The sequence below is a fragment of the Pseudopipra pipra genome, chromosome 14 (assembly GCF_036250125.1).
Source record: "Pseudopipra pipra isolate bDixPip1 chromosome 14, bDixPip1.hap1, whole genome shotgun sequence".
Classification (NCBI taxonomy): Eukaryota; Metazoa; Chordata; class Aves; order Passeriformes; family Pipridae; genus Pseudopipra; species Pseudopipra pipra.
In genome coordinates this window covers 9,353,339-9,367,036 of record NC_087562.1, presented here as the reverse complement: position 1 = coordinate 9,367,036, position 13,698 = coordinate 9,353,339, and the positions used below count along the sequence as shown (strand labels likewise).

Here is a 13,698-nt window from a genome sequence, read left to right as displayed (position 1 = left end):
CACGGGGGTTACAGGGTCAGAAGAGTTTCCATTTCAAAAGGCAGCAGGATACAAACTAGCAGGAAGGGGAAAGCAAATTGCCCAGATTTTGTGTTAGAAATATGTGGGTATTTAAGCTGCTGGACTTCAATTCCTTACCAAAATTTTTATCCCACCATTTCTATGGAAAATAGGAAAATGGGTACAAAGGTAAACCTTTCTATATTGTCATGGCAATAACCCTGATTCCCCCTGAAGCAAGTACAGGTTCTGCCACCTTGCTTCAACTTTGGGCTTCCCCATAGAGTCTTACAAAGAACAGATAACAATCCTTTTGACTTTCTACATTTTAAAATTTATTATGATTAAAACAGAAAAAAAAATTAAAAATTAAAAAGATCCAGCAAATAGTTTCTTGTCCAGAATTGCTTTAAGGAGCCAAAAATGCAGTCTCCTAAGCCAACAAAAAATAGAAATATTGTCCACTGTCTGGCAGTTGGCAAGTGCACCTTGTCCCAGAGTTCTTTCTGTGGCCCAGTCTGGTTGCAGTCAGCTGCCTTCCTGCAGACTTAATAGAAGACTGCTTTAAGGAGATTCTGTATCTACGTATTTTATCTGAATTAATGTTCAGTTTCTATGAAATTAGATTCTGCACAGAGGACAAAAACAGTGGAGATTTTCTTGGTTAGAACTTAGAGGAGCAGAGCTGTTGGATTTCACAGAAACCAGCCAATATCAAACAAAAAAAAATCCTAAATGTCAGTGAAAGCAACATGGAAGGTGACTTCATCTAAATTTGAATGATGGACAGATCTTGCAGTGTCAGTCTGATTTGGGATTTCCAGAAGCTATTTGGCTTTCCTCAGACCAGCGTGACCTTGTCTCCAACTCTCTGAAGCCATGGGAAAGGGAGATCTTTCCTCAAACACTGCCAAAGCAACAGGCTGCTTCTTCATTCCTGGCTTTTCTGCTAACATAAAGATAGAAGCAGAGAAGGGCTTTACTCCATAGTTTCTCTAAATACAGCTACAGAAATAAAACAACCCTCTTCTGCATAAACTGATTTCCAAATATTTGTCATATTACTGGAGCACAAAGAAACATTCTTATTATTAAAAAAATAAATAAAAAAATTCCAAGATGAAGCAGATCCCAGGTTTGTAGGAAAAAAGACAAACAGTTTTGGAATCTTGCAGCCAGGCTTTTGTGTTTATCCCCTCTCCTGACCCTACATGCCATGGAAAAGCTTTAGCCGTACAACTTGAAGGATGCTCATGTGCTTTTATACTCAAGAAAAATGTTTTTGTAAATAATCACGCCTTTTCTGCTTTATGAAAAGCCTTTTTTTTAATAAGGAAAATATAGCCTAGTTAATATTTGTTTTAGTAATCAGATCTGGCCATAAAAAAACGGAACAATTATAAAAATGGCTGTAGAAAATCCTGCATGTCTCCAGATTAGGAACAACAGCATAGCTCATCACCAGGCACTGCTGACATTGAGTTTTCTAACCAGATAAAATGTTTAGCATTAGTTATATCACTGCCAATTCCTTTGGTTAGTAGCAGAAAGGTGAAACCTGGGATATGTTTGCTTAGAAAAAAAGAGGTGTTATTTTTCCTTTTTGTTACAACCTTAAAACATTGTCTTTGTATCTAAACTATTTAATCTACATACACATTCAAAACTACAAATGAGTAATTATATATACTTACATATATAATGTTATATAGAGGGTATATTATAGCATTCTATATTATATATATTTAATGTACATTATTCTATTGCAGAATCTTATATTGAGTCATTTTTATAGCACAGCATTACCTGATCCCATGCTGCCTAGGATTAGCACTGCAAATATTCTAAAAACCAAGCTGAAGTTGTTAGTGATAGCACAATATCCTTACACTTGATTTATAAACAAATTTTAATAAACTGAACATATCAATGCATTAATTGCTCACCTCACTCTGAACAGAGCCACATGCCCTTGTCCCTGCAGCCAGGCTGCTCTTCACTCCCTGGACTCTGATGTCTCAGGTGTAAATGCTTATCTGTTTTTTAAGAAAGCAACAGAATTTTAACTGGGCCTCAGAACTTGGGTTTTTGTCTGTACAATGATTAGACATTAGTGATAACAAGACTCCAAGCACTGTATTGTTATTAATGCTTCCACAGGACTGGAAACATTCCAAACCTGGAGACACAGGAAATCCATGAGTTATGCGCCTCACGCCCAGGTCTCCAAGCAGAATTTTCTCCTCTCTTGCAGGTAACTGTCCCCACGCCTGGTCCAAGGGTTTGGTCCCTGTCGCTCTCTGCAGAACCACCTCCCATTCCTGAATCCAGCTTCCAGCCATTTCTGCAATGTGCCTCAAAGCAGTTTTTGTTGTTCCATGAAACCCTGGTTCAGGGAACATCTCACATTCACAGTGACTTGTGAAATGCTAACTCAGAGAAAACCAGTAATGTTTGGCACAAGGTAATCCTGTAGGGAGAATGCTGCTTGGCTTTTATATATTATTTACATATATAAAATATATTATTTTATATATATTATTATGTATTATTTTATGTAATTATTTTGCAAAATGCAGAACATGTAAATCTATGTGCTGTCCTTTAAAGAACTGGCATCCTAAAGCAAAGGTTCCATGTCAGCAACATCAATGAGCATGAATTCACACCACAAAACTGTGATATTCTCAGCTGAGGCTGCAAACCCCTATCCCAGTGCCCTTTCCCTCAGCCTTGCCCTGTCAGCCCTCCAAACCCACACATCCTGCTGCTTCCTGGTGCCAGCCAGAGACCTGCCACACGCAGTGCCCCAGCACTGCTGAGCTCAGGTGACAGACAGCCTTTGTTCCCAACTTCTTGGAATTTTTCAGCCGCAGTGAGACAACCCGGGGTTTGTACTTCATCTCACAGAGCCTTCCCCCACCTTCAGTTCTGCAGCCTGCAAAGATTGCTTTTCCCACGCTTCCTTCCCCAGCCCTGGCCCTTGGGAAAGAACAAGCAAAATGTTTACAAGAGACAGACTGGTCACAAACTGCGCCCTGCCGAGGGTTTGGTAGCAGCGTTCCTGCTCCCTGTCTAACCAACATCGAAGATCTCCATTTTTAATCATCCCAAATCAGCTTTTTTTTCATTTTCAGCCCAGCTAGTTGAGACCTCCCCCACCCAGAGGATGTCAGTAGGGCAACGCACTGTTTTTCACCCACAGAGCAGAGCCCATGATAAATAACACTCAGAGCTCTGTGAGGATGAGTGTCCTCTGCAGCTCACAGCCCAGAGGCTTCATTATTGCATCGCCCATAATTCAATTCACCCTTCCTAAAAGGTCTCTTTCTGCACCCAACCCCCACCCCTGAAAACACGTCCCACTAATAATTCCCGATTAATGCCGTCAATTACCAACTCTCCCCCAGCCCCTCTCCATCCCCTGATTGGGCTGGAATGGAAGGGAAGCAGCATCTAACCGGGGAGGAATAGAAGTAGGGGTAAAATAGCAATAAAAAGTAATTACATAAAAATGCTAAACATATTACATCTGTTAGTTTGCTGAGCCCAGTGGGCTTGACAATTCCAGGTTTTTACCATTGTCCGCGCCCAGACAGACAAGAATAAGAGAAACCGGGAAAGGATCTTTCAATAAGATTATTAAATCAGTGCATGAAAAATAAGTCGTCATTACATTGCAAAAGGGAGAGAGAAACTCGCTGAAATTTCTTTCTGCAGCTTTGCCTTTGTGATCTGCAAGGTGCTGTGCTCCTGCTTACACTCTGTTGCCCTGGCAACGTACTCCTGTAAAATAAAGATTATTAAAGCGCATATGATTATTTGGCCGCACAGTGAATGAGGCAGCCGCTTCTGAAATTCCTTATCAGAGAAATTCAATTTTAGGCCAAATTGTGTTTTCACTGCCTCTCAGCTTCTCCCTCCCCCCCCCCCCCCCCCCGCAATACCAATAAACCCATCATCTCCCCAGCTGTACATGATACTTTGTCACTAACTCTTTCATGCCTTTCCTTTCCCATTCCAGGTTTTATTTTTATTCTGTCAAAGCAGAATGCTCTTCCCAATTTGTAGAAGGTTTTTCTTCTTTACAGGTTTTTTCTCCCCTGCACAGCCAGCAGCCTCCTTGTGCGCTGTGGCAACGGGAGGGACATTCCCCTCCAGCCCAGACCGGGAGCCAGGGCCACATTCCAGCTGGGAGCTCTGAAAGGTGAAGGGTGAGCACGGAGGGGTCACCTGAAATGTCACAGCACACAACTGCCCTTCACACCTAGTGGAACTTCATCTGATGCAGGGCCTCGGTGGCCCCCGCTTGCAGCTCATCCCTGGGGAGCTGCTGCCCAGCCCACAGAGATCCCAACCAGGTGTTTGAGGCACCGGTTCTATCGGCCACAGCCCCCCCGGGCCCACCGAGGGGCTCCCCAGGTGACAGACAGACCCTGCCAGGCGGCACCAGCACGGCCGAGGCTCAGTGAAACCTTCGCTGCCCGACCCCGCCGCCACCGCCACCCCCAGAGCGGTGGCCACGGCAGCGGGCACCTGTCCCTGTCCCTGTCCCTGTCCCTGTCCCTGCTCCTGTCCCTGTCCCTGTTCCCGTCCCTGCTCCTGTCCCTGTCCCTGTTCCCGTCCCTGCTCCTGCCCCGCTGTCACCGCACGCACCGCTGTGGCTGCGCCCTGTGCCCGTCACCGCTGCGGCTGCACAGGGCCCGCGCCCGGCCCTGGGGCACGTCCCGCCGGGTGCCCGGGTGAGGGGCCGGGGTCGGGCCGGGGGGGCCGCCGGGCGGGGCCGGGCCGGGGCCGTGCGGCGCTGCCGCAGCACAGCAGGGGGCGCTGCCGCCCCGCCGCCGGCCCGCGCCGCAGGGCGGGCCCGGAGCGCCCGGGCCGGGCGGGGGCGGCGGCGCGGGGGCCGCACCGGGGGCAGCGCCGCGGCCAGAGCGGGGCTGGCACCGCTCCCCGCCCGGGCAGCGGCCTCCTGAACAGCCGGGGGCCTTTAGCAGCTCTTCGTGCCCTCCTGCAGTTTAATTAAAAAACAACGGCCCGATTGGGCAGGTGAATTAAAAATAAAACAGCGCATCACGCAGCCACAGCGCAGGGCCCGCCCGGGGGGCGTGGGGGCTCCCAGGACTCACCAGCGGCCCAGGTGGCCCCTCTCCCGCCTATCGCATGCTGGGGCTGAGACCCGAGTCAGTGTAAACGCACCCCGTTCACCAGGCAAAAGGGATTCTGCTACTTCAGGTAGCATTAAAAAATGACGCCGACTCCAGAAAGGAAATGAAATTGCTTCTTTTAATATTAAACTTGTAATTGTTCCTATTTCTCCTCAATGTTTGATGATGGCAAGCCGAAGCGACTGACAGCCTTTGTGCAATTCTTGGAGGGCGACCGCAGTGCGGCGAGGAGGAGTGAGGATTTCTGAAGGCAGAACGGTGCAGATGAAAGCAAGCCTCAGAACTAACGTGTGTGCTTTATTTTTTAAAGATGGAACAGAGAGGAGGCACAATTACCCCAGATTTAGAAGATGTGAGTTCAAGCCCTGACCTACTGAAGCTTCCCATACCTTAGCTTCTCCTCCCTGTCTTAAAACCAGGGAATAGCTGTTGCCTACCTGGCAGATAATTGCAAGGATAAATATCTTGGAGGCTGGTTGGTGCAACAGAAAAAATGCCTAATATTGTCAACACACAGTATCTCAAATGTGGCCTCCAGTTTGCTTATAGTCAGCAGAAGATAACTGTGATTAATAACAGGGACAGGATCGGAAAGGGGACCAAACGAGGATGAGTGGGTTTCAATAGAAATAGGTTCACCAAGGCAACACCTGGAAAATTTCCTTTATATTGAGGAGGGGAGTTGTTCATCCACTATCCCTTTGATAAACACAAATATATTTCAGGAAAAAAAACCCCAAACAACAAAGCAACAATTGAGTCGTAGAAGCAGCACTAGACAGGTTTAGAAAATCCTCGCAGACAGCATCATTCCCTGTACAAACCAGGGCAGCTTCCTGAGCTCATTAGAGAAGTGTAAGTGGTTCCTGAACTCTGTTCTCCAGTCTGGCCAATCCACCTGTGCTATCTCCTAAGACTGTTGCCAGAACCAAAACACCTCTTTGGTTACCGAGATCACTTTTGAAGGGCGGCAGAAGCCTCAGTTTCCTCTATAAGTATGAACAGGCTCAGTTACAATCTATAGCGATTTTGGACTGCCCCAAACAGCTCAAGTTCTCCTGGAATGTAAAATACACAGAAGTCCTGGTTCCAAAACATTAATGATTTGAAATAGTTCCTACAAGTGGGCAAAAAAAGTGTAAGAACAGTTAACACCGATCGGAGCAAGGGTCCACCCATTTTTTTGGTGCTAGGTTACCTGTCTGGGAGCACTTCTGGCTCACATGGAACAAATTACATCAGTGGTCATAGTTTCTAGGAGCAAGAAAGTCTTCTATAGACTGGAGAACCCATAGCATGGAAATAAGAGAATCTAAAGGATTTTGGGAAAAGGGACAAACAGTTGGCTGTAAATTCCCTGAGGGGCTTTATTTCTGGTGTCCACATTTTTAAAAGGACACGGGAAAATTGGAGACAGTGCAGAGTCATAAAAATTATTTGAGGACTGGAATAGCTGCCTCGGAACAAGAGGCTTAAGGAGCTCAATCTGTTTAGTTTATTAAAAAGATCAAGAGATAGCTTGATTACGATGTATAAGTACCTTCAAAGGGAGAAAATACCAGGTCCTAGAGGGCTCTTTAATCCAGCCAAGAAAGGCATAACAAGAACCAATTGCTGGAAGCTGAAGCCAGACCAGCTTAAATTAGAAATCAGGCACAGTTTTATAGTGAGAATGATTAGACATTAAAACCCCTGCCTTATCAAAGGAACGAGGATTCTTCATCTTTTAATATCTCCAAATCAAGACAGGATGCCTTTCAGTAAAGTAAGCTGAGTTTAAAAAAAAGGCTCAATGCAAGGGTAATTGAGCGATACTTAATGACTTATCATAGGTAAGGAAAGTTCTAACATCTTAATTTGGAATGACGGCTCGAAATTTGGCAGCACGTAACTCTGGCAACAGGTACATGCCGTCTGCACTGTGCAAGGAAATCTGCCGAGACCTGGCTGTGTTCTTTGCCTTGGAGAAAGATCAGATGGCAGGTGCCAATCAGAGACATGATAGTGTAAAAACTGACACCACTTTTCCGTATTCAGCACATTCCGTGTCCTGTGAAGGCAGAGCCATGATGGTGGCACTATAAACGAGTCTGCTGAAGCCCCAGGTCACGTGTACGAAGCAATAATAAATATAAATTAAAGTTCTGAATGATCAGACTGTGGCTGTAGTTACCAACTACAGCTGAAAACAGGACACCAGCCCGTGGGTGGAACTAGCTGCGTTTGTCCCCTTTGCTGGGGATGGATGTTCCAGGACTTGTTGCCTGACTGTCTAAACTAGGCCTAGATGCTCCATGAGAGCAGATGGATACAGGGAACGAGGCTGGACCCAGCAGTGAGACACAGGAACCAGGCAGAGAAGGCAGGATTGATCTTGTTATTTAATTACACAGCAGTTGTGGATTTGCATAAGGCTAAAATACACCCCGGTGGGTGTGAGTAGGAGTTCGTGCACCTACATGACAACACAGGGAGCTTCCCAGCAGCATCACCCAGGGTTTTTACATTACTCTATATCTTTATGTCATATTCCCTCTTCAAAGCTTAGTATCAGTCTTTAGAATTCTTGTTGTGGAAGATCTTTGTGCCATGGCCATCATCCCCATCCTTCTCTGAACACCTAGATCAGCAGTCTCCAAGTCTCCTAAGTAAAAAAATTTTGAGTGTGCACCCCAATGTATGTATATCTATAAATTATCTCCATGTACTAATCCATTATGTACTTTATAAAACATACACAAAAATAGACATTTACTAAGGAAAAGGATGAAATAAACACTATTTAATTTTTTAAAAATTATTAGCTGTAAAAATATTAAATATTAAAATATAAGAAAATATTAAAAATTTAAAATATCAACAGTAAAATATATATATATATAATGTGTCTTATACATCCCGCTGTGGAGACCACTGATCTAGATCCACAAGGCACCTAGAACTTCTTCTAAACAGTTCTGTGCAGGTGCCTCAGATTCCCTGAAGGGAAAGTGGCAAATTACTGAAGGCTGAGCCTTGGTGATGTGACACAAGGGAACTGCCAACACTGGCATTTATAGGGAGCTAAGACAGGGCAAAACCTGACCAGCCACCACCATGCAGAACATCTTCAGGAGCTGAACAGTGCAGCCATGTTCTCAGGTAAGGCTCTAAACAAAACCTGATGTGACAACAGAAGCACTGACCCCAGAGCCTGTGGTGAAGCCAGCTGTGGAGAGAGGCTTAGTAAACTCCAAGGTTCTTTTGTGCTGAGCGTGATATAAGATGTGGCACAGTGCCAGAGAAACACTTGGTGCTGGATGTCAAACCATCCGTCTGCCTCAGCCCTGGCAGTGGCCAACTCCCAAGCAAGCTGCTGAAGGTGAAAAAGAATTGGACCCCTTCCAAGTCTACCACTTAGGCTTATCACCAGACAGCCAGAGCCAGAGTTCTCTGACGCAGCGCCAGGCAACCAGAATCAACACTCCTGAACTTCTGAAGCGCGCCCTGCAGTCTGGGAGCCCTCCAGGCAGGCACCTGAGAGCTGGACAGTAGAGGGACTTCAAGGTGTTCTGTCCTCAGTTTCTCTGTGGAACCCTCTGGTTCTAGGGACACTCGTGGGGTGAAGGAGCATGTTACTACACTATCGTTTATGAAGACCCTTTTCTACAAGATTCGGGTGGAACTGAATCAGCTGAGAGAAGCAAAAGCATGACCAAGGCATGCTCACTCGGGGACTGCCCACCTGCATTCTCACACCAGGACAGAACCTGCATCTCTGACACTGAGGGAAAACGTTGAAATACATTTGTGTTGTGCCACCGTCTAACAAGTCTGCAATGTTTGTTGGGCATGTGACAATTTCTTTTTCAGGGCTGAACTGTTCTACATCTTCTAATCCAATTTCAGTTGACTCAGTCAATGGACTTTCCATCATTTCCTTCATACTCCCATCACGATGGGTCTCATAAATCTTGCTAATGGAGGATATTACCTGATATCTGAGATACATTTTCCTTCTTGCATTATGATCACAATACATTTCATTTGCATTCCTTAGGCCCTGTCCAAGGCAATTCTTCTCTATGGTTTCTGTTTATGCTCTTCATATGCTTATGGACAAGAACAACACTCTTCATTTATTTTGCCAAGTTAAACACATCTAATTCTTTTCATATTTCTTCATAAATCATTACTTCCAGCCCTTAAATGCAGCTTTACTCAGAAAAATTATTTTAGAAATGACGTTGCCTGGTATCCACACTTACTAATCTCCCAGCAGCTGTTCCATCATTTTTCCAACTGCCAGTGCTTTGCACTAATTTCACAATTTATTTTTTTTGTCTGGGTGCTCTACAGAGCGGCATGGGGAAAATCTTAGCTCTGTAGTGCCAACCTTACACATTTGCATCCTTCACATCATTCAGTTCCTTTTGAATTCACTTTTGCCATCTCGCGTGCAGAAATTAATACAAAAATCATTGAGAAATTTACATCCAATTTGATAGAATTCTGCAACATTGTCAGTCTTTTCAAATGCAATATAATCCTTGATCAGAAGTTATGGATAAAAATATTTTATTTATTTTTGGTGTGACACCTACAATGTATTAGATGTTTTAAAAAAACCTCTTCCTGTAAGTGCAAACCTCATGTTCTTTAATGCAATGCTGGTACCTGAGACTTCCAGTGAAATTTATGTTCCTGTGACTGAGTAGACGTTAATTCTGTTGAAGATTCACCAGCAGAATAAATCCAACCCGAGTGATCCAAACTTACAGAAACAACACACCTTAAACAAGAAGCTATTTTACTACTTTAGGTACCCAGTCATCCACACTTACTAAAAAGACTGGAACAAGCATCCAGGCAGCTCCATCTGGGAGCAGGGGGTACCTCAGCAGAGGTGCACAGCTGGCAAACACACTTCCAAGAGCAGCAGCTTTTTAGGGAACATGCTTCACAGATCATGAGCCAGAAAAATTTGGACAATATTTTACCATGTACTGAAATACCGACTTGAATCCCTTCTCTGAGGGGAGGAAAAGGAGTGCCTTGCATGGGTTCTGCAATTCCTCGCTATCTCAGCAGTTTATTATCCTCCAAATTAATTCTCCAAGTTTTGAGGAAAAAAAATTAATTTCTTTAACATTGAGGACACATATTATGGGTAGAACTGGTTTTCTATTTAGATTCATCCTTTCCAAGTGTTCTATTAACATCCCACATTGTGAAATGTCTCCATTACTCACAGATAGCCTTGTGCTGCTGTGTTTTCTCCTTTGTCAAGGCCCATTTATGAGATCAGTTCAGGGCTCATCCATTTCAGATTCCTGGTTGACTCTCTGTTTAGTAATGATTTCTGTAATTTCCCCCCCCATACACCATAAGCCATTTCTTATTTCGTTTTACAATTTACTCAGCCTTTTTGATTACTGTCCCTCTCTCTATGTTGTAAATAATCCTCAATATTCTGATTTTTGCCCTATTTCCTTTCATCATTTCAAGTAAAGGCGCCTTTGTACCATCAAATCTTTGAGCTACATCAATCACCTCCTGTGTCTTGTATCTTCCTTTATCAGATGAATTAGTTGTGATGTGCTTATGATATATTTAAATCCTTGCCTGTTTTTCTCTCTACTTGTGTTTGTTTTCTTTTTAAATATTTCTTGCACCCATTTCTCTGTCACTAGTTGCTTAGTTTCTTGAAATGTATCAGACTTTTTAACAATCTTGTCTTTCCTGTTATGTGCAACTTCCTCACACACAGCAAATTCACGAATTTATTGCATTCAAAGCTGACGCAGAGCTGCTCTTCCCCTGCTCAGACCCCACCGAGCTCAGGCAGAGCTGCAGCTCTGACAGGGAAGTTCTCCCTCTTTTCATTCCCTTTCACAAATCTCCGAGCCAGGGAGATCAGTGATGTTCTATTTCCATGTTATTGTTCTGAGCAATTACTCCAAAGATCCTACTGATACAGATTTGAAAGAGCAAGGAAAACAAGAAATTCTCTTTAATTACCAAGGACAAAATGAATACTGACACTTCAGCTGAGGATGAAAAGGATTGTTTCATGTTCCACCTCAAATTCCTCATCAGACATTGAAGTTTCCACTAAATTCTAAGGAAATCAGGGCTGAGAAGGGTCTGCTCTGCTTCTGAACATCTTAAACATGGGTTGTCTGTCACCACGCAGTGAAATGTGTGCTCTGTGCTTCCAGGGATTCCTTAGGAATGTGCTATCATATCTTATCAACACTTATCAAGTGTTGATGCAAAAAGCCCGAAGGAACACGTGTAAGCTGACTTCAGAAGAAGAAATCATGAGGAAGACTCGAGGGAGTTTAATATAGACACCAGGAGTAAAATTTGGTATTAGAAACACTCCTGTAATGCTGAAGGTATCCCAGTGACCAAAAAAAAGCTACATGCACTTGGAGAGGGACAAAAGAGCATCAAGGCAATGCAGGGCAGACTCTGAAGAAGACTCTGCCGGAAGATTAAGCAAGTCAGAAAACAGTGTCAGGCAAACTCGTACCTTTGGTTCTGTTTGTCAGAAATATGGCACTGCAGCACATCGGGATGGCAAGAGCAGGTGAGAGCAGGGATTGCTAAGATAAACAGAGTTGCAGTGCCACACTCATGCACTCAGGGTGGTGTTTTTATTAACACATGCATCAGGTATTTTGAGTCACAGACAGACACGGCGTTTATTAGCTGATTAAAACCAAAACACTTTTGCAAATTTAAATAAATTATAAAGCTTAAAAGAAAAAGAAGGGTTGAAGTTATTTATGATGCCAAGTAACCAGCTCTCACACTGCTCGCTGCTGAGTGCTGCCCAGGGAGGATGGTTGTAGGTTTTGGCAGGCTCTGAACTCACATAGGAAGACTCAAAAAGCCAGTTAAGGGCTTCTCAGGAACATTCTAACTGTTTTTCAAAGACTGAAAAAAAAAAAAAAAAAAGAAACAAAAGAAGAAAACAGAAAACTCTACCAGCTGAAACTGGTATATGTAAAAAAAGAGAACAGGACCCTCCAAGAAGTGGGCTATATATTTCCCACAGTAAAATCTGTGGATGGAGAGCAAAGCTATAATAGAAAAAAGCATCCAAATTGCAGTTTATTGTGCCTCAATGATCTCCAGAGGAAATCTGCTTAGTCTGCAACCCGGAGGAGGATTTTCCCACCTTCTAGCTATGAAAATCTGAAACTAATTCTGTGTTCTCTGGCCACTCATAATACAGGCTCTACAATCAAAACATGATTAACAACACTGCTGCTGCTAATGAATAAGACAGAAAAGAATCCACCTCACTCTTATCTAATGTTAATTTTCCAAGAAGAAAGGGAGAGAGAAAGGCAAGGATGACAAAGTAATATTTTGAGGTCAAAGCAGGCAATTGCAATTTCATTCCATAAGGCCATCACTTTCTGAGTAGAATGAGCTGTGATTAGCAAAGGAACCTTACTAGGGGAAAAAAAAGGTCCATCCACCTTTCAGACCTTCCTGGTTCTGAACTTGACATACAGATATTACCAACAGCTGCATGCTGGCTAAAGAACCTTTCCCAGCTGGATCCCTGAACAAATCATCACAGGCAGCCCAACACATAGAAACACCTTTGAAAATATTCCCTATTCATGCTCAGACCATTTTTTTCTAAACATAATAGTGGTTACAGGAAATTATAGATTCTTTCCCCATTTTTTCCATGACTTCTTCCTCAGTTCTGTCTACAAATCCAAAGTCTCCTGTCCTCCCAAAATCCAAAACAGAAAGCAAAGTATGTTTCCCTCCTCCTCTCCACCAGATCAGCACAAGCTATTCTCAACATCAGGTCAATAGCAACACAACAGGGAGAAAGCTTTTCAATATTAATTTTTTAAGTTAGTCCAATTAAAGATAACACCTTCAATCTCCCTTATGCTGCATTTTCCAAACATTTTAAAACATTGGATACAAAATGCTGATCATGAAAGAAGCTGAAAGCTAGCTGCTGAGCTCTGCCAGGAGGAAAAACTTTGTCCCTAGGGAACTGGCCAGCAATCAGCCATGTGATCCAGCAAGTTACACCAACCTCTGTCCTACTCCAAGGGCTTGCTTTAATCCAATTGTTTAGATACAGCTTGACATTATTATCCCAGATCTCATTACCACATTGCAGAGAACAGTCTGTAAGTCCTGAATCGAGAATAAAGAGCAGGCTGCAAAATACACTGTTTTATTCCTGGCTACACCAAAAAACCTCTGCTAACACCAACCCATCTTTGCTTGGAGCGAGGGGTGGACAAACATGATGGAAAAAGCAATGTTGATGTAATATCCAGAAACAACCAAAAAAGGAAAGTTCAAAGCTCCTCTCTTCCCCTCAACATTTTAGGTGTAGTTTGGAAACACCCACACTTTCACAGGAAAGACAGGGCAGGTGCCAAACTCTGGTCAGAGACCCACCTGTGCCAGGAAAAACTAATGTGCCCTCCACCTCCAATGGGCTCTTAATCAATTATGTGTCGTACCCAGGTTATCAAATTACATTTATCACTCTTGAAGA

The 13,698-nt window shown here is 43.6% G+C and overlaps 1 long non-coding RNA gene across 4 annotated transcripts in view; it reads right to left on the bottom strand.

The window, feature by feature from the left end:
* Window positions 1-311: 311 nt before the first annotated feature.
* Window positions 312-13,698, bottom strand: part of LOC135422111 (uncharacterized) — a 33,354-nt gene continuing 19,967 nt past the window's right edge. The window contains exons 1-5 of one of the 4 annotated variants that reach the window (XR_010434316.1): window positions 4,657-4,780; window positions 3,677-3,786; window positions 2,180-2,386; window positions 1,947-2,036; window positions 312-949 (exon numbers count right to left, since the gene is read on the bottom strand). This is a non-coding gene — a long non-coding RNA (uncharacterized LOC135422111). Of the gene's footprint in view, window positions 950-1,946; window positions 2,037-2,179; window positions 2,387-3,676; window positions 3,787-4,656; window positions 4,781-13,698 lie in introns of those variants that run through there. The other 3 variants (XR_010434313.1, XR_010434315.1, XR_010434314.1) reach the window with 3 other exon arrangements.